Consider the following 20,401-nt stretch of genomic DNA (forward strand, 5'->3'; position numbering starts at 1 on the left):
AGGGAATGGGGAAAAGGGAGAGAGAGGGTATAAAAGAAAAGGCAGATCCAGGGAAGGATTACTAATAAGTAAAATAAACTCACACCTCAGAGGGTGGATTATGCAGAGAGATTTTTAAAGGAAAGAAAGGCTAAGAACCTATAATTGGGGTTTGGGTGAAAGGAACAGAAGAGGGGTAGGGGAGTCAATGCAGGTTGCATCAAGCATAGATCACAGAGGGCAAAGAGAGAGAAAAAACTATAGGATACTACAATGAAGGCAAATACACAATTAATGACCATAACTGTGAATGTGAATGGAATGAACTCACCCATATAACAGAAGATAATAGAATGGATTAGACAGAAGAATACAATACGTTATTTAAAAGAAACACACTTGAAACATAAATACTCATACAGAGTTTTTAAAAAGGGGGGGGGCTAGAGCAGGCTATTATGTTTCATCTGAACTCAAAAAAAATCATGGTTAGCAATCATAGACATGGCAACAACAAAAATAGAGTGAATAAAAGTGAGAAAGAGCAAATCTACATTATGCTAAAAGTTACCACAGATAATGAATTAATATCAATACTTAACATATGTTCGCCTAATGGCATATCATTTAAATACTCAAATAAAAAGCTAAACAAGTTACACAGAAAATTGGGGACATCAGTGCACCCCCTTTCAGATGTAGGCAAACATTTTTAAAAAGAAGAAAGATAAAAGTTAAGGACCTGGATAGAATTTTAAAGGACTTAGATATGACAGATCTCTGGCAATCAGTGAATGGAAATAGAATGGAGGAAAAAATATTTCTAAGCTGTGCAGAGCATCTTTATAGAAACTAACCATATATTAGAGCATAAAAGCCTCATCAAAAATGCAGAAATATTGAACACATCCTTTACTGACCTCAATGAAAAAAATATATTGAATAAAGGGCCACTAAAGAAAATATTAAAAATTAATGGGAGAACAAATTACCTAATCCTAAAGAATGGATGGGTCAAAGAACAAATCATAGAAACAATGGACAATTTCATTAAAAATAGTTAAAACAATGAGATAACATACCAAAATTTATGGGGATGCAACCAAAGTCCTTAGGCAGAAATTTATATCTTTAAACACTTTTGTCAGTAAAAGAGAAGAAGATGAATGATCAGTGGAAGATCAATGAATTGACCATGCAATTAAAAAGCAAACCCTAGAAATCCACTGCATTTTAAAATTCCAATTAAACATCAAAAAATAAATTCTGAAAACCAAATGAGAGATTTAAAAATTTAAAGTTGATTGATTTAAAAATGGATTTAAAAATATAAAGTTAATAAAACTAAGACTTTTTAAAAAAGCAATAAAATAAAGAATTGGCTAATTTGATCTTTTAAAAAAGAAGAGGAAAACCAAATCATCTATCAAAATTGAAAAGGACAAATTCAACACAAATGAAGAAATAATAAAAGAAATTATTAAAAACTATTTTGTCTAATTATATGCCAATAAAACCTACAACTTAAGTTAAATGGATGAATATTTACAAAAATGCAAACATCCAGATTTACATAACAAGAAACAGAGAATTTAAATAACCCAGTCTCAGAAAAAGACATTAAACAAGCCATAAATCAACTCTCAAAGGAAAAAACCTGGAACCAGATGAATTTCTAGCAAATTCTATCACACATTCAAAGAACAATTAAGTCTAATATTATATAAGCTATTTGCAAAAATAGGAAAATATGGAATCCTATAAAATTCCTTATATGATTCAAATATAGTCTTGATACACAAACCAAGAAGAATAAAAATAAAGAAAAATTTAGACCAATGTCCCTATTAAATATCATTGTTAAAAATAAAAAGAACAAATAGACTATAGCAATATATTTTTTAAAAATCATTCACTGTGACCAGGTTGGACCTTTACCAGGAATACAGAATTGTTTCAATATTAGGAAAACTATAAACATAACTGACCATATTAATAGCAAGAATAACAAAAATCATGTGATTATCTCAGTAGATGTAGGAAAGGCTTTTGTCAAAATACAAATCTATTTCTGTTTAAGAAAAATTGCCAGAAAATGTAAGAATGAATGGACCTTTTGTTAATATAGTTAAGTAGCATCTATCTGAAACCAAGAGCCAGCATTTTATGTAACAGTTATTAACCAGAAGCCTTTCCAATAAGATCAGAGGTAAGACAAGGATGTCCATCATCACTACTACTATTACGAATAATAGCTAGCATTTACATAGCACTTTTAAGGTTTGCAAAAGCGCTAAATTTATTTCATCACATTTGATCTTCCACAAAATCCTGTGAGGGAGATGCCATTATTATCCCCATTTTACAGATCAGGGAACTGAAGCAAAGAGAGGTTAAATGATTTGACCAGGGTCACATAGCAAGATTTGAACTCAGATTTTCCTGATTACAGGTCCAGCATTCTATTCATTATGTCACCTAGCTGTCTGATAGTATTGGCTATAAAGAATAAGAAAAGAAAAAGAAATTGAGGGAATATGCATAAGCAAGGATAAGACAAAATTATTGCTTTTTGTTTATGATATGATAAGCTTACTTAGAGAACCCTAGAGTCAACTAAAAATTTAAATGAAGTAATAATAATAATAATAATAATAACAGCAAAATAAATCATTAGCATTTTTGTATAACACCAACAAAAGCCAACTGAAATATATAGAAAGAGATTTTTCATTCAAAATAACTGTAAAATGGAAAAAATGCTTGAGAGTCCACCCCATGACACACACGGCACCTATATCAACTCAACTACAAAATACTCATTAAAGAAATAGAGACCTAAATAATTAGAGAAATATTAATTATTTGTGGGTTGGCAATGGCAATAGAATAAAAGTGACAATAATACCAAAATTAATTTACTTATTCAATGCTAGACCAATCAAACTACCAAAGGATTACTTTATAGAGCTAGAAAAAAATGACAGCAAAATTCACCTTGAGGGGGAAATGATCAAGAACCTCAAGGAAAGTAATGAAAAAAGTGGGAAGAAAGGAGGCCTAGTATTTTTAGATTTCAAAATATACTACAAAGTAGTAATTACCACAATAATTTGGTACTGAGAGAGATAGAGACAGAGAGAGTCAGAGAGATAGAGAGAGAGATTATTATATGATAACATTATAAAAACAACTTTGAAAGACTTAAGTGATTGGTTGGTTGTTTTCCTTCATTCTTGAAGTGGACCAAAATGTGGCTAATCAGACCATTATAACTTTGGAAGGCTCTACCACAGGTTGAACACAAATAGTCCATATGACCATTTGCAGTGGAGATGTCTCTAGATTTGTGTATCTCATGTTTCTTTTGAGCTACTGCAATTCTGCTTCACTTCTTTGATGAGGATATGCCAAGCTGAGTGATGCTGTGCTGGTGTCTCCCATGTTTCACAATAGATTCTAAAGTTCTTCAGAGAGACCTTGAGAATGTCCTTGTATTGCTTCTTTTGACATCCAGAAAGACTTAAGTATCAATAGAGTCAATGCAGATCAATGAAGTGACCAACCATGATTCCAGAGGTCCAATGATACAGCATACTACCCCCCTCCTAGTGGAGAAATGATGGATTTGGTACAGAATACATACACTTTTGAACATGGCAATTTGTTTTGCTTCTATATATATATATATATGTGTGTGTGTGTGTGTGTGTGTGTGTGTGTGTGTGTGTGTGTGTGTGTATGTGTATGTGTGTATATCTATCTATCTATCTATATATACATGTACATATTTTTTCCAGGAGGGAAGGGAAGGTGAGCGAGGTGGCACAGTGGATCGAGTACTGGGCCTCAGGGAGTCAGGAAGACTCATCTTCCTGAGTCCAAAATCTGGTCTCAGACACTTGCTAGTTGTGTGGGCAAGTCAGTCACTTCACCCTGTTTGCCTCAGTTTCCTCATTTGTAAAATGATCTGGAGAAGGAAATGGCAAACCACTCCAGCATCTTTGCCAAGAAAGCCCAAATGGGGTCACAAAGAGTGTGACATGATTGAAAAATGACTGAACAACAACAGGAAAGGGAGAGAGAAAAAACAGCACTTTTTAATTGAAAAAACAAAAATAGGTTTGGAAAGGGGAAGTGTCTTAACTTAGGTCACATAGAGAGGTAATGGTAGATTGTTTTCCTTCCTACCTGTGATGTAAGTGGTACAAATGTTATTATCCATCTTATTTTACAAATAAGGAACCTGAGGCACAGAGTTTAATTGCTTTGCCCTGTTAAATTCTGGAGCTGGGTCTTGAACTCAGGTCCTCTAACTTCAGGTCCAGCACTTTCCACTGTGCTACACTGCTTATATAGACAGCCTGATTTCTAAGGTATATTTTTCCTATTTCGGTTCAGACACACCACGCCAACCATACTAAACAGAGTGGGCAGAGAAAATACCTCCAGAAAAATCGATAGATATGAACAGATTATCCAAACAGACACTGAATTTTTTGGAGGACTCCTTTAGCAGAGGTGGAGACCATGAAGACTGTCCCAGGCTTCATGACAAGGACCCTGTAGCACAAAGAAGTTCTAGGTGGCACTAGTGGATTGCCAGGTAGGACTTCATCATTCTCTCCCTCCCACCAATCCCCAATCTCCACCCTTGTGGTAGCAGACACAGGCCTGAATGACTGCTACCCCTGAGATGGTAAACACAAAGGTGAGTGCCAACAGCACCATTCTCTAGGAGGCCCCTGGGAGCTTGTCCCTCTAGTGGTAAGGACAGGTAGGCTTTCAGAAACATAAGGTGGCACAGGGCTAAAAAGAGCCCAATGACCACCACCAGCCCCATCGCTGCAAATGAACTGCTCAAATGTCCAAAATCCCCTCTGCATGATGGAGATTCACAGAGAAGCAGGATTTCACAAGCAAGGTCTACTCTTCCTGAGCAACAAATCGTGAAGTAGCAAAACAGGGCCGAAAAACAAGAATGGATTTTTGTTTGTTTTTGTTTTTCTAAGCAGGTCACTTCCATTAAGACAACATGGTGCAGTAGATAGAGTGCTAAACTGGGAGTCAAGAAGATCAGGGTTCTTATTCTATCTCTTATCCTTACAAGCGGTGTGACTCTGGTCAAGTCCCTTCCCCTCCCTGGACCTCAGTTTTCCCCTCTGTATAATGAGGAGGTTGGACCAGATGGCTTCTGAGATCCCTCTCAGCTCTAGATCCAGGATCCGATGTGTGACCTTATATAACTGAATCCCCTGCCCTGGCCTCAGCTTCCGCCTGCATAAGATGAGGGAGCTGGACTGGATGGTCTCAGAGGCCCCTTCCATGTTACGCGAGACCTTGGATAAGTCACTTCTCCTCTTTGGCTCTGTTTCCTCCTCTGTAAGACTGAGAGGTCACACTACATTTCCTCTAAGGGCTTTCTCTCAATGGAGAAAAGAGAGTGACTACTCACTGGCTATAGCAATTCAGGAAAGGTTTTCTTGAGATGGTAGTTGGTGAAGTCAGCTTTAAAGGATAGCTAAGAATTCAAAAAGCAGGAGCTGGGGAAAGACAACAAGAAGTGGCATTCCAGGCCTAGGGAATGGCATGGGCAAAGGCACAGAGGCAGGAAAACATGGGACATGTATGGGGGGGGGTGCAAAGTCATCTCATTTGACTGGAGCATAGGGTATGAGTGAATGTAACTATCACTTGGATATCTCACTCTGAATAGCAGGAACAATAGTGCTTTAAAGCTTACGTTTTTCTCTCCAGAAGCTCTTGAGAGCTACTATTGGTCCCCTTTTTAAAAATAAAGAAACTGAGGCCCAGAGAGGGGAGATAACTTGTCCCAAGTCACACAGCCAGTATCAGAGCTGACCAAATCTGTCACTGGTTCAGGACTTTCTTTTGGTTCTTTTGTCATATGACACATAATTATATGTGTCAAACACTGTGTTAGGCACTGGAATTAATTATCTATTTCAACCCCCTCATTTTTCAGAAGGGGAAACTGAGGCCCAGTGAGGGGAAGGGACTTGACCAGAGTCACACACCATTTAATCTTCTGCTCATAAATTAATGTAGTAGAGCATTAGCAAAGAAAGTAGAAGAAACATGTTTAGAGAGGAGTTGATTTGAACTGGGAAGATGGCTAAGGTGTCTGGGTATCTCAGAGACCTAGCCCAGACTTTACTGAGTCCACAAAAAGTCAAGTATTAGGAGCATTAAGAAGAACACAAATCATAGGATCATAAATTTTAGAACTGGAAGAGACCTTAGAAGCCATTGATTCTAACTCCCTCATTTTACAAATGAGGAAAGTGAGACACAGAGAGTTTGGTGACCTTTACAAGGTCACATAGCTAATAGGTTTCTGAGACAGGATTTCAATCCAGGTCTTCTTAACTCAAGATCCAGTGCCTTATCCACTACACCAAGAAGCATCAGACCAATCAATCAGCAAGCATTCATGAAGAATGAAACCTTTCAAGGAGCTTACATTCCAATTGGAGGGACAAAGGTATATAGAAAACACATAGGAAACAGATAAAAGGAAGTCTGGGAGGGGAGAAGACACACCAGCAATTGAGAGGACTAGGAAGGCAGATGGTAGCACTTGAAGGAAAGCAGAGATTCTAAATGACACAGGAATAATGCCTTGTACTTCCCCTTTGACGTCAGACATTAATACAAACCAAGGACTGGGACTTGAAAGATGGCTGGAATGCCCATCAAGAGGCATAGCTGAGAAAGGTGGGGGGGGGGGGGGGGCGGCATTCCAGGCCGAGTTTAACTTTAGCAGTTGCATGCACACAGCTAGACCCAGGCAAATTTGGGCACTTGGCTTGAGAGCAATTTCAGATATTAAGGAAAGGACAGGCTGCATGACACAGAATTGGAAGACACTGTATACATTCCAGTCAATTTCTTATCAAGTCTCTTTGACAGGGAAGAAAAGGATGAGTGGCCCAAGAGAGAAATGCAGAGAGATATACCAGTAGCTAGTGTTCACAAGTCTAAGAGATGATTCAGGTTGATGGAACTGAGACATTGGGGTCAGGGTGGGGGTGGGGAACCATCACATCAGTGCACCCTCTTAAATAGAGCCTGTTCAATCACAACATTTGACAACTTGTCTTAGGAATTCATCCATCCCTATTGGACTTTGCCAGGATTCTGTTCTGACCCCCTTCAGTCTTCAAGTTCCCTTTCATCTGGTTAGAGTTCACCGTATCTAGACTACCCCAAACCTTGGCCTTCTTTATACCATGCTCCTGTACGCCAGCTTCCACCAGCCCTGGGGACCTGGACTTCTGATTGGTGAGAATTCACTATACATAGCCCAATCCATGCTGGTCCCTAGCTATCTTTGTGCCATGTTAGTAGCAGGTACCATATGTCTCTCACCTTCTACCGCCCACCTTTCTAACTCTAGCTCTGGGAACAATTATCAAATCAACACTAACATTCCTGGAAAGGACACAGCCATCAATTACCCCATGTCTTTACTCACCATTCCTGTGACTGCACTGACCAAGACATACACTTGAAATTATTAGAGACCATAACAATGTGCAGCACAGTGCTTTGCTCCAATTGAGTGCTGGATAAATAATCTGGAGTTGAATAAGAAAGGTATATTTAAATTCAGTTCAATTCAACTCAATAAGGTGCCTTTGTTCATTCCAAGAAAACCAAAAATAAAATCATTCCTGCTCTCTGGGAGCTTAAGGTCTACTGGAGAGAAGTAATATTTACACAAGTAGTTAAACACCCTCTTTGTGCAAAAAAAAAATAGAAAAGACTTTTGAGAAGGGTGTAATACACCAGCAAGTGGGGAAATCAGGAAGGCCATTCTGTAGGAGGTGGAACTTGAATTGATCTTTGAAGAGAAGTAGAGATTCCAAGATGCAGAGGTGAGAAAGGAGATCGTTCCAGGCCTGAGGAAATAATCTGTACAAGGGCATGGTGGAGGGGAGGATAGAGTTATAGATAGAAAGCACTAAGTTTGACTGGGCTATAGAGTACATGGTAGGGATTAATGTGAAGTCAGTCCAGAAAGGGGCTGGAGCCAGATTGTGAAGAGTTCTAAATACAGGGAACTGCTGAAGCGTCTTGGTTGGGGCAATGATATGCTCACACCTGTGCTTTAGGATCATTTATTTGGCAGCACCATGGAAAGTAGATTGGGGAGGGGAGATACTGAACGCAAGGAGATCAATTGGGAGGTTATTGCAGTAGCCCAGGTGAGGGTGACAATGGTCTGAACAAGGATGGCTTTATGAATTTAGAGGAGAATGATGTGTGAAGTGTCACGTGGTTAGAGTTCATAAGATATTTTAGCTGACTGAATATGGGGATGACAATGAGTCAAAAGTCAAGAATGACACCAAGGTCAGAAACTTTGGTGATTGGATGGATGGTAGTGCCCTTGAAAGTAAAGGTAAGCAGAGGTGTGGGTTTAGTGAGAAAGATGAGTATATTGTGAGGCAGCTGAAGGTGCATTGGAAGGATCCATGGCACTGGAGTCAAGAAGATTTGAGTGCAAATCTGGCCTCAGACATTTTCTAGCTGTGTGGCCTTGGGCAAGTCACTTAACTTCTGTCTGCCTCAGTTTCCTCAACTGTAAAATGGGGATCATAATAGCACCTGCTTCCCAGGGTTGTCATGAGAAGCAAATGAGAAAATGTTTATAAAAGCCACTTAGCACAATATTTGGCACATAATAGGCATTTAATAAATGCTTATCCCCTTAATTCCAGGGTTGAGGAACAAGTAAATCAAGGACCATATAAAGAGAAAAGTGCTCAATACTCACTGGAGAATCAAGAAAGGTTTCATGGCTTCAATGACTGGACCTTGAAATACGAGTGAGATGCCAACAGACAGAGCTGAGGAAAGGGAGTGGAGAGGCATTCCAGACAAAGAGAATGATGTGAACAAAGGCAGAGTCAAGAATGGCCCAGATTCAAGTGGAGAGGATACGAGGGGGTGAGGGGGTGGAGAAGGAGTTTTATCTTCCAATATGTGAAGGGATGACCCTCTGACACTTAGAAGGATTCCCTTTGTTCTGCTTAGTCCCAGAAGACAGAACTAGAATACGCAAAAGAGTCGATTTCTTATCAGCATAATGAAGAATTTCCGTACTATCGCAACCATAAAAAAGAAGGAATGGACTGCTTCCTAAGACAAGACACATTTTGTCACTGGGAGTGTTCAGGTAGCGTATGGACACCCATGTGGCTGGGATGTTGGAGAGAGAATTCATGCTTAAAACAAAGGGTCCCATTAGACTGTCTGTGCTCTCTCTCATTGACTGGATGAATGACCTTGTTGGGCTAAATTGGTTAGGAGAGACCAACGGGCTGCCACATTTAGATATGGGAGGTACCTTAGAGACCATCTAGTCCAATTCCTTCAGTTTATACATGAGGAAACTGAGGCCCCGAGAAGTTATATGATTTGCTCAAACTTACACATAGCATCCTAGATTTCAAGCTGGAAGGAACCTCAGAGGTCAGCTAAATTAATCCTTTCATTTTACAAAGAAGGAGAATCAGGCCTAGGGAGTTTAGGCAACTTGCTCAGGGTCACATATAGGATTATGAGTTCAAATCCTGGCTTAGATTTTTACTACCTGTGCTGCCTTAAGCAAGCTACTTCCCCTCTCTGGGTCTCGGTTTTCTCACATGTAAAATATGGGGTTGGATTACATGGCTTCTGAGATCCTTTCCAACTCTAGATTTAGGCTTCTATGTATGACCTTGGGCAAGTCACTTACCTCCCTTGGATTGGACTAGATGTTTGCTGAGGTCTCTTTCAGCTCTAGATCCAGTATCTTATAGTAAAAAAAAAAGTTGTATTCTCTGAAGGCTCAGTGAGAGACAAGAAGAACAGGTAGCCTGAGTGTGTGCTGGGTGCCAAGAGAGAAGATAGTCTTGATTTAAGAATTAGCTCCATTACTTGCTACATGGATAACACCCTTGTAGTTAATCCAGAGCCTGGCCCTAACTGCACACCCTCGCTTTGAATTGCTTTCTGGAATCTCACAATCCAAATAGATTAGGAGCCACAGTGGTTCTGACCTTCAGTGGCATACGCTTAGCCTTTGAGCAAGAAGCAAAACAAGAAGAAAATCTTTGATTTGCTTTTCTTTAAGAACAACAAACACCTTGAAATGTATTCTGAATAAGATCCCAGCAATGGGGAAAATGTAGACAGAAATTCTCAAAGGGTTAGAACGCAGATTGAATGAATGCTTCTTCAGAACATGGGATTCTCTTCTTATGAATAAAACCTTTTGATATCAGGTAGGAGGTTGTAACCATTTTTCTCTTTTATTATTTTTTCTGATCTGTTGCATTGAATATTCTGTTTTATCCCATGCATGGGGAATGACTTGCTAGCTAGATTGCTTTTGCAATGCCATCCCCCTGAGCTGGTTGGATTGGTTAGGAGGTCTTCACCATAAGGACAGAGGACAGGACCAGTCACATATCTGGTTCACTCCCTCTTGAGCACATCAATAGTCCAGATTCATATGCTGACTACAACTCCATCAGCCCTAAAGCAGAGGCAAAGAGAACCCAGAAATACAGCCCTCATTGAGACTGTGGCCATGAAACCCATATCATCATATCATCACTGCTGCCGCTCATCAGTACTTTGTGATTCCAAAGCATTCTCCATACAAGCTCTTATTTTGACCTTAACCACTATCTGTCCTAGAGAAGTAAGCAGTACTACCAGGAGAGCTTATCACTGAATTAATCAGTTCAGGAAACTGACCAGGTGCTGGCCTGGATGAAGGAAAAAGCATGTGCTAAGTGCTGAGAATACAAATATTAAAAAAGGCAATCCCTGCCCTCAAGGAGTTTATGTGCTAACAGGGGAAGATGGCATATGAAAGGAGAATAGAGATCAGAAAGGGGTACTTTGTCCTGGAACAGGTAAAAGGGCAGTCAGATGCTGAGATGATTTGGGTGGGTGGGCCTCGGTGGAAAAAATCATTTTGTTTGTGTTTGTCTAATGGAATGAGTCATTGGGCTAACAGCAAGCAGTCAATTTTATTCTAATCATTCATTTATTCCTTCATTCATGACCATTTTGCTCACAAAGCATTTAAATCACAGAATGTCAAAAGTTGGAAGGGACCTGGAATACCATCTAATCCAATCCACTCATTTTACAGATGGGAAAACCAAGGCCCATACAGGTGAAGTGGCTTGTCCAAGGTGTATATATATGTGTATGTGTATGTGTGTGTGGTGCACACATGCATGTATGCTTGAAACACACACACACACACACACACACACACACACGATGATAAGATTAGAAACCTAGAGCAACAAAGAACCTCAGAAGTCATCTGACCTAACCCCCACATTTTACAGATGAGAAAATAGGCTCAGGAAGACAAACTTATATGGGTAGAAAGTAGTAGAACTAGAATTTGAACTCAGGTCTCATGACTTCAAGTTGAGCTCTCCAAGATCAGTGTGCTTTCCACTTTCCCTAATTGTATCCCATTCTATTCATAGCACTGTTCTACCCTGTCAAGATTTTTTGAATCCTGATCCCATCATCCAGTATGTTGGCTAACTCTCCAGCATTGTGTCATCAACACAATTGATAAGCATGTCACCTACACCTTTATCCAAGTAATCAATTTTTTTAAATAGTATTTTATTTTTTTCCAATTACATATAAAGACAATTTTTAACATTCATTTTTTATAAAATTTTTAGTTCCAAATTTTCTCCCTCTCTCCCCTCTCTCCTCCCTAAGACGGTAAGCAATTTGATACAGGTTATATATGTGCAATCATGTAAAACGTATTTCCATATTAGTCATGTTGTGAAAAAGGAAACGGAACAAAAGGAAAAAACCATGAAAAAAATAATGAAAGTGAAAATAGCACACGTTGATCTACATTCCATCAGTGCACTCTTATCAGTTCTTTCTCTGGATGTGGATAGCATTTGCCATCATAAGTCTTTTGGAATTGTATTGCTGAGAGGAGCTAAGTCAGTCACAGCTGATCATCACACAATGTTGCTGTTCACGTAACTGATTTTTAAAAAATTAAACAACACAGAGCTAAGGTCAGATCCTCAGGGAACTCTACTGAAAACCTTCCAAGTTGGCATTAATTCATTAATGACAAGTCAGGATCTACTCATTAAATTAGTTTTGAACCCATATAATACTATCATCATCTAGCCCACATAGTTTCCACAAGAAAAATGTGAGATGCTTCATGAAATGCTTTGCCAAAATCTAGGCAAACCATACCTACGGCATTCCCCTAATCTACCAGTTTCGTCAGCCTGTCATAAAGGTGAAGAAGGTCTACCTGGCATGATCCATTCTTGGTTGAAGCCATGCTAGCTTTTTGTAATCACTGCTTCTTTGTAAATGTTCATGATCTATCAATTTAATTAAACATGAAAGAATTTTGCCGAGAATCAAAGTTGAGCTTTATTACCTTTGGAGAGTCTACTTTCTGCTCTTTTTTTTTTAAGCAAATTGGTACATCTGTCTTTCTCTAACCATGCAACATGTCTCTTATTCTCAAAGATCTTCAAAAGACCACTGGCAGTCGTTGCAGCCATCACATCTGCCAGTTTCTCCAGTAGCCCAGGATGTAGTCCATCTGGGCCTGATGACTTTTACACACCAAGAGCAATTAGCTCAGTTTTACCATCTCCTTACTTATCTTGGGTGTCAACTCTGTTAGTCATTTTTGTTGTCTTTCCCAATCCAAAGATCATTTTTCTTGTCAGGGAAGATAGCAGTAAAATAGGAATTGACTGTCTTTGCCAACAACTTCGGCCATCAACTATCATTTTCCCACCCTCCCCAAGCAATATCCTATCCTTTTTTCTGAACCTCTGCTTTTCCCAATATAGCCTTAAAAACTCCTTTTTGGGCATCCTTATCTTTCTTCACTGGTCTCATCTCATTCTAATATTTGGAACTCCTGACTCCTGAATTCTTATAAGACCATGTTTTCATCCTCTATTACTTCTTACTAATTCCACCTTCTATACATGTTTTTAAACTTTAAGTTGCTTGATGAGTCCCCAGTGCATCCACATTGGGCTCTTTAGACAAGAACCTTTTGTCCTTCTTATAGGAATTGTTTCTTTGTGTGACTTCAGAAGAGATTTCCTTTCCCTCCAGGAATGCTTTCTCCTTTAGAATTTTAGTTCATTGGATTCCATCTAGTAGCCTTTCTCTGGTAGCCTTTGAAGCCTGTTCTCCCAAGATCTAGGGTACATATCAAGTTATTCCCAATTGTCCTTTCCTGTCACAAGTACTTTGATGGAATCCCCATTTCCCCCAAAGTTCCCATCATTTTCACTTCAGCAACCAATTCTTCCTTATTGGTGAGAATCAGGTTGAAAGTAGAATTTCTCCTTATTGCTTTCCCCACTTTGTGAAGAACAAAATTATCATTAAGGCAAGTCAAGAAATTACTGACCATTCTGCTTTGGCATAGAGGGAGTTCCAGATGATGTCTGAATAATTGAAACTCCCCATCATGACCATATACATGGATATGCTGGAGTTGGCTTGAATTGTCTCATAAGAGTCAACAGTTAAATTTTCTGTGTGAGCAATTACACCTTGGAAATCACCAAATGCTACATAGCAGGGCCTGATTTGTTGTATTGTCAATCATCTAGACCTGTGGCCTCAAGGCCACACATTCCCCATCCCTGGTCTAGACTTAAGAAAGTGATAGATAAAATGTTAATAATACAGACTAAATTTATAAGTGTATTGTGCATTTTCAGAGAGCCAGTTATTAAACATTTATTAATACACACAGAACTATATTTCTGAGACATGCAATGACTTTTCCAAATACTTCATCCCTTTCTTCTATTTAAAGGGTTATATTTGATAGCTAAATTACTTTGATTCCTGCTTCTTTGGTTTTTATCTTCATCCGAGTTGCTTCACCATTTCTGAATTCTGAATTTATTGACATGAAAGTTCTTTTTACTATACTATGCTATAACACTATTATGACCCCCTGCCTTTTACCTACTCTGTTTCTTCCGAATGAGGCATATCTATCCAAAGCCATAGTCCAGTCACGGACTTCATCCCACAATATCTCAGTAACTAATGAAGTCAAATTTGTCTCTTTGGATTAGGCCCTCTTGTTGTTGCTTGTACCTTGATTGTTGCTTAAACTTTGTAAATTTCTGAGATGACATATGACAAAAGAGGCCGTGGGTTTTACTACCAGCTCCTCTTGGATTTTGTCTCCTATGAACTTCTGCTGCAATTCTTCTTCCAAAGAAGAAGCTATAATATCTTCTGAAGCAGATATTATCACTGTTCTCGAAACTGTCTAGCTTGGTGGACATATATAGGCAGTTTTCTCCCTTGCCCTCTATTTTAAGTTGAAGGCCCTTTGGAAAATTAAATTTGCAAGACTCTAGGCAATGTGAACATATTGACAAACCCTGATTGTTTGACTAAATTGACAAACTGATTGAATTTATTGGTAGGTTGACTCCACAGATGGGTTGTTTGATTGAATTAAAGGGTATTTGGCTGAACTGACCCATCTATTCAATCAAAACCATTGAACCAGCTGTGGGGATAGACAAGGTCAGTGGCAGGTTGGGAGGAAATTGGAATATAATTGTTAGGAAAAGCTTCATCATGATGAATCACCTAAGAGTTGTATGAGCTGCTTTAGGAAGCAGTGGATTCCCCTTGACTAAAGGTCTTCAGGCAAAGGCTGGATGGTACTCATCAGGAATGTCACAAGGATTGTTAAAGTAAAGGTTAAATTAGATGGCCTCTGGGCCTCCATCCGACTCAGAGATTCTATGATTTACTAATAATTCCAGAGGAGTCTTTCTCCAGTCCATCATGGGTACATTTTAGTCAGGAAGAACATTCCTTTCCTTAATCTGTCTATACACAGAGTTTTAAGGATCCCCATCAGGTTGGCCCCAAAGAAGCCATGTCATATTTCAGATAGATGAAGTTGAAGAAGCGGATTTTGAATCAGGAAACTTGGGTTCAAGTCCCCTGTCACTTCTTAGTTATATAACCAAGATCAAATCAATTCTTCTCTCTGAACTTTATTTATCAAGCTGAAAAATGGGGGTGCTAGTACTTGCACTATCTACCAAAAGCAGGGTAAAGGAAGGAAATAGCTTTGTAAACCTTTAGGTGTTAAAGAAATGTGGATTATTGTCACTATTGCCAAACAAATTAACAACAAGCTTGGATTGAGGCCCAACTGAGCCAAATGATTCTGAGAGTTTCTATGGATGAAATGAGTAGAAAAGCAACACATGAATGTAAAATGAAACACATGTAGCAGAATTTCTCCCTCCACATTTGAAGAACGAACCTAGCTATATATAAAGAGGATTATCACTAACAAGCCACTAGGCGATGAATTCCTCAGACGTGGTACCCCATGAAACAAACAAAATACAAAACTGGCCCCTAGTGCTATACAGCCCAATTTTACTTATGTAGACATGGTGGCAGTGGTATAAGGGATGGGGAGGGGGTACAGAAAGTACTTAGGTCGTACTTTTTTATTTTTTAAATAAATGTTTATTGATATCTTTTGCTTTTACATCACCTATATTTCTCCAATATCCTCTCCTTCCCCTCACCCCCCCAAAGCGATCGTATATCACAAAGAATATTTTTAAAAGGAAAAAGGGAAAAAAAATAAATCCACAAAACCTATTAATATATTGGAAAAAAAAACCTGAAAGTATATGTGATGTTCCACACCCATGGAGCTCCTACTTCTGCCAAGGAGTTAGGGAGGGTATCTTCTCATAACTCTTCTTTAGAGCCATGCTTATTCTTTGTAATTTTGCAGCATTCATTTTCTATTGTTTTGTGGTGGTTGTTTTTCCCATTAACATTATTGTTGTCATTCTATATATTGTTTTCTTGGCTCTGTTTACTTTACTCTGCATCAGTTTGTATAAGTCTCTGCACACTTCTCTTTACTTGTCTTATTTATGGTTTCTTATAGCATAGTAATCCATTATACTTGTTTAGCCATTCTCCAATTAAATGGCATCTACTTTGTTTTCAATGCTTTTTTTAACCTCAAAAAGTAAGTGCTGCTAGATCACACATTTTTTATACCATCTACAAAAATGAGTTTAATTGTTGGTACTCCCAACTAAGATCTTTGTCCACTGGTCAATGAGGGGATGCACTACTTGACACATCATCATGACATTTCTCATCATATATGAAACCAGAAGAATTTAGAGCTAAATGGAAGGATAGTTTATAAGTTCGCCTTAGAGAAGCAAATAAATGAATTAGTGAAGTTAATTTTGTAGCATATCCAAAGGCAGGAAGAAACAGCACTTGTGCATATCCATGAACAACAGAATGCTGTACTTGGAGTCAGGAAGACCCAAGTTCAAACCCTGCCTCATATCCTTGCTGTGTGTTCATAGGCAAGTCATTTAATCTCTGTCTGCCTCACTCCCCTTATCTGTAAAATGGGATAATAATAACACCTACCTCCCAAGATTGTTATGAAGATCAAATGAGATAATATATACAAAGTACTCTGCAAACCTTCAAGTGCTATATAAATACTAGTTATTATCATAATCACTATCGTTATTTCATGAGACACTCGGTCATCTTGCCTTGTAATGTTCATGATGTATAAACAAAGGTCTGCCAAAAAAAAAAGATAGTTGTAACTTGTGCACCAAAATCTATTGCAGAACCTGTGAAAGTAGAGAAATTCTATGAAGAAATCAGCAAGCCTCCAAACCAAGTCAATATATTCCTTGATTTTGATAGAATTAGTTTTCCAAATGACAAGTGAGAAAAGCTTTATGGAAATGGAACAGAGAATAAGTGAGTTGGGGGGGAAGTCTAAGATACCATTAGTTTTTTGGCTGATATTTCATACTGCTAACTCATATTGACCTTGATATCCTCTTTTCTCAAATCCAATTCTATCACAATTGTCCTTAAACCAACTCAGGGAAACACGGCCTGTACCAATATGGTCTTCGGTTTCTTTCCCAAAACTTTGTAATCTTTGGCAATGCTATTTAGGTTTCTTCTGCCAATATCATTTATGCCTATATGAGTGCCCAGTTATTCATTCTGGGAGGTTTTGAGAGATTCTCTGTTATGCCTTGGACAGACTCCCTAGGAAGCCAACAGATCTCTCTATTGTTATAATCAGATCAACAAATAGTTTTCCTTAGCACCTCTCAGTAGGCCATCACCAATCACCACTACTCTTTTCTTTTTCTTTGGCTCTTACTGGGTGTTCTCTCAGCTGATAAGTTCTCTAGCTCTACTAAATCATTTCTTGGAAGATAAGAAGCTGCTTCCTGAGCAGATCATTCAGCTTCCTCCTCATCAGGAAAGAAGAGAATCAAATCTGGTTTTTGGATGTGAGTATATAGCCTTGTTTTTTCTTCTCTTCTGCATCTGTGTGACACTTCTGTTCTCCATCAAGGATGGGGATGGCATGGTTAGGCAGAAGTTTATCTTTAAAAGATATGGTGGTTTTATTGGATTCCAAACTCTATATTAGCCATTAACATGGTGTGGAGTTGAGTTTCTTCTCTTCTACCTCAGATCCTCATCTTTTAATGAAAAAAAGCCCTTCTTCTATTTTCTTTAAGGACACATCATAGTTCTTAACAACCTGCAGTATGGAGAGATATTCTTTGAATTCCTTCATCTTCTCTTTTAGGAAGAAGAGAAACCTATACTTGGAAGACAGACAGCAATCAACTGACTGGCAGAAATACAAACATTGCCATTCAAAAAAGTCACCCCAAATCATCCCTGCTCTCCATACTGGTTGAGATTGTCCTCTTTGCTTCTTGAGCTACTTAGGGGTGCTTATACCTCACCCATAAGCACTTTACAACCAATTATCTCTTCTAAATAACTTGGCAGGTTCACTTAACTTCCTATTATACCTTTCTTAACTCATATCCTATGTCCCCCACTTACTGGCATTAACTTCCTATCTATTTTTACCAATTTGCCACACCCACCAATCCACTCCACCAAGTTGCTTTACTCTCCAATTTGTTCCTCTTATCTCTTCTTATTTACCTTGTTTAGCCACTTACCTTCTCCTTGTCCTTCTCCTTGAGTTTCTATCTTGAGGTATTTACTCCTTAATCTTCCTTGGTTCTGTTCTTCCTCCTTCAACCCTCTCTCACACAGAGGTCAGAAATAGAATTTAGACCTGGAGACTATTCTTCAAATTTTACTCAATTTCTCCCAACTTTTTCTTCTCCAAATATAATCTGTGACCTTCTTGACAAATCTAAATCCCTCCAAATCACCTGCCCATTTTCATTCTCCTTCCTCTTCAGCTCTACTACTTTTCTCTCCTGTTCTTTCTTCCACAGCCTTCTAATAGAGGCCTTTTCTCTCTTTACCGTTTTCAATCCCTAGCTGCCTTCAAGGCTCAGTTCAAGTGCCCTCCTACATTTGGTCTTTTCTGAATTCCTCAATGGTTCTCCCAATCCCCCAACAAATTATTTTGTATATAATCTGTATATACTTTTCCATGTGCTTGTTGTTTTCCACACTCCCCTATACACACAGCCAATTGACTATAAGCTTGTGGAGAGGAGCTCTATCATTTTTGCCTTTGTGTCCCCAGTTCCTAGCATGGTGCCTAGCATATGGTAGGTGCTTAATGAGTAATTTTTGAATTGAATTAAAGGGGCACACTACCCACAAATCCAGCTTTAGTAACAATGGGGGCAACAACAACATTCTTCTCAGCACTTTCCTGTCCCCTTTTTGGACCCTTCTGACAGCTGCGGGTCTTCTACAGAGAACATAAAGTAACATGAAACATGGCAGCCATTTTGTCTATTCATGCAAAAAAAGAGAAAGAAGCAGGGCTTGGAATAAGAGGACCTGGGTTTTAATTCTCAGTGCACCACTTAGTAGTTATGTGACCTTGGGTGAGTCCCCTTCTGCTCTCTGGGTCTCTGTTTCTTCATTTATAACATTAAGGGATTGGCTAAATTCATCTCTAAAACCCTGCCAGCTCTTGATCCTATGATTCAGAAGCAGCTGTAGAGGAATTGGAATATGGTTGCCTCTATCATCCATCTGCCTGGGTTTTCCTTCCCCACAGGCAAGCAGGCAGTGGTGTATCTACAGGGATGATTGATGAGGTGTCCATTAATTAGCTTCCTAAGGCTAACACTTGGGGAAAACTCGAAGCCTGTGAATGAAGCACATGATTCATGAGTCCCCCTTTTTAAATTTTATTGCTGTAGCATCCCAAGAGACCACTGTAGTGAGCTCATTAAACACCCGAAGAGCCCCTTGTGAAAGTAGATTGAGGACGCCACTATGAAAAGAGACCTCCAACTGGCTCTGAGAACAAATGATGATTGGGTGGATGCAAACTTTAAGGCAAACACAAGCAACACAACCCAATTGACTGCACCTGTGCTCTTGGCCTTTTGCCTCGGGGCAGCAGCCACAATATCTCCAGTCCCCTGTTATTTATTGACCTGTAATAAGATCCTGTTGGATGGGCATAGTAGGACTTGCTGAGTTGAGGGACTGTGCAGTGACTGGATACACAGATGGTGATCATCTTTATTTATCTCTGACCCTTAAGTCATACCTACCCCAAGATAACTACCAAAGAGACTATTAGCTCTTGTTCTGCCTTGAAATCTCAATAGCAATAAAGAGCTCCAGCTGACAAGTGATCAGCCCTTGAAATGAGCTTCTCACTCTCGGGTTTTTTTTCAGGGTTGCTACTGTCTGGGAGCTGAATCTTTGACTTAAGTAAGCCACAGGGAGTTTTTTACCCATTTTCATTGTGACCTATTGGGGATGACTCGAACAATTCAATTTCCATTGGGTTATTGGGGGGGAAGCTGTGTGACCTTGGATAAATCCCTTCCCCTCTCTAGACCTCAGTTTCTCATCTGTAAAAGAAAGGGGTTCTCAAAAGATACAAAGATATTTTATTAATTTTAATACTAATTAAATTATTAATAAAAATTAAATTTAATTTAAAAATAGCAATAAAAGTATCCTGTCTTCATCCTTATAGTCTAGTAGAAGTTTTATATGCATACCAAAAACAAACAACCCTACAACACACAATAAAATGTGATAAGTGCATAGGTGTTCTGTTTTGGGTTTGACTCAGGTCAATCCCCTGATAGTTTAGCATCAATACTGGAACTAAACGAGACATTCACAGATCATTTGGCAGTTAACAAAAAGAAATTTAGCCATAGCAGAAGGATATGCTGCAAAGACAGGCATTGAGGAGGACTCAAGTTGATTCTGGTTAAGTGAAGCTCCCTGGCCTCAGGGAGTGCCCACTGTGCTCCACCAATCAAGCGTCAGAGTCCCTGGAGTTCCTTGTTCCTACTTTCTG

The sequence above is a fragment of the Vombatus ursinus genome, unplaced genomic scaffold, assembly GCF_900497805.2.
Source record: "Vombatus ursinus unplaced genomic scaffold, bare-nosed wombat genome assembly UNPS02004596.1, whole genome shotgun sequence".
In the NCBI taxonomy this organism is placed as follows: Eukaryota; Metazoa; Chordata; class Mammalia; order Diprotodontia; family Vombatidae; genus Vombatus; species Vombatus ursinus.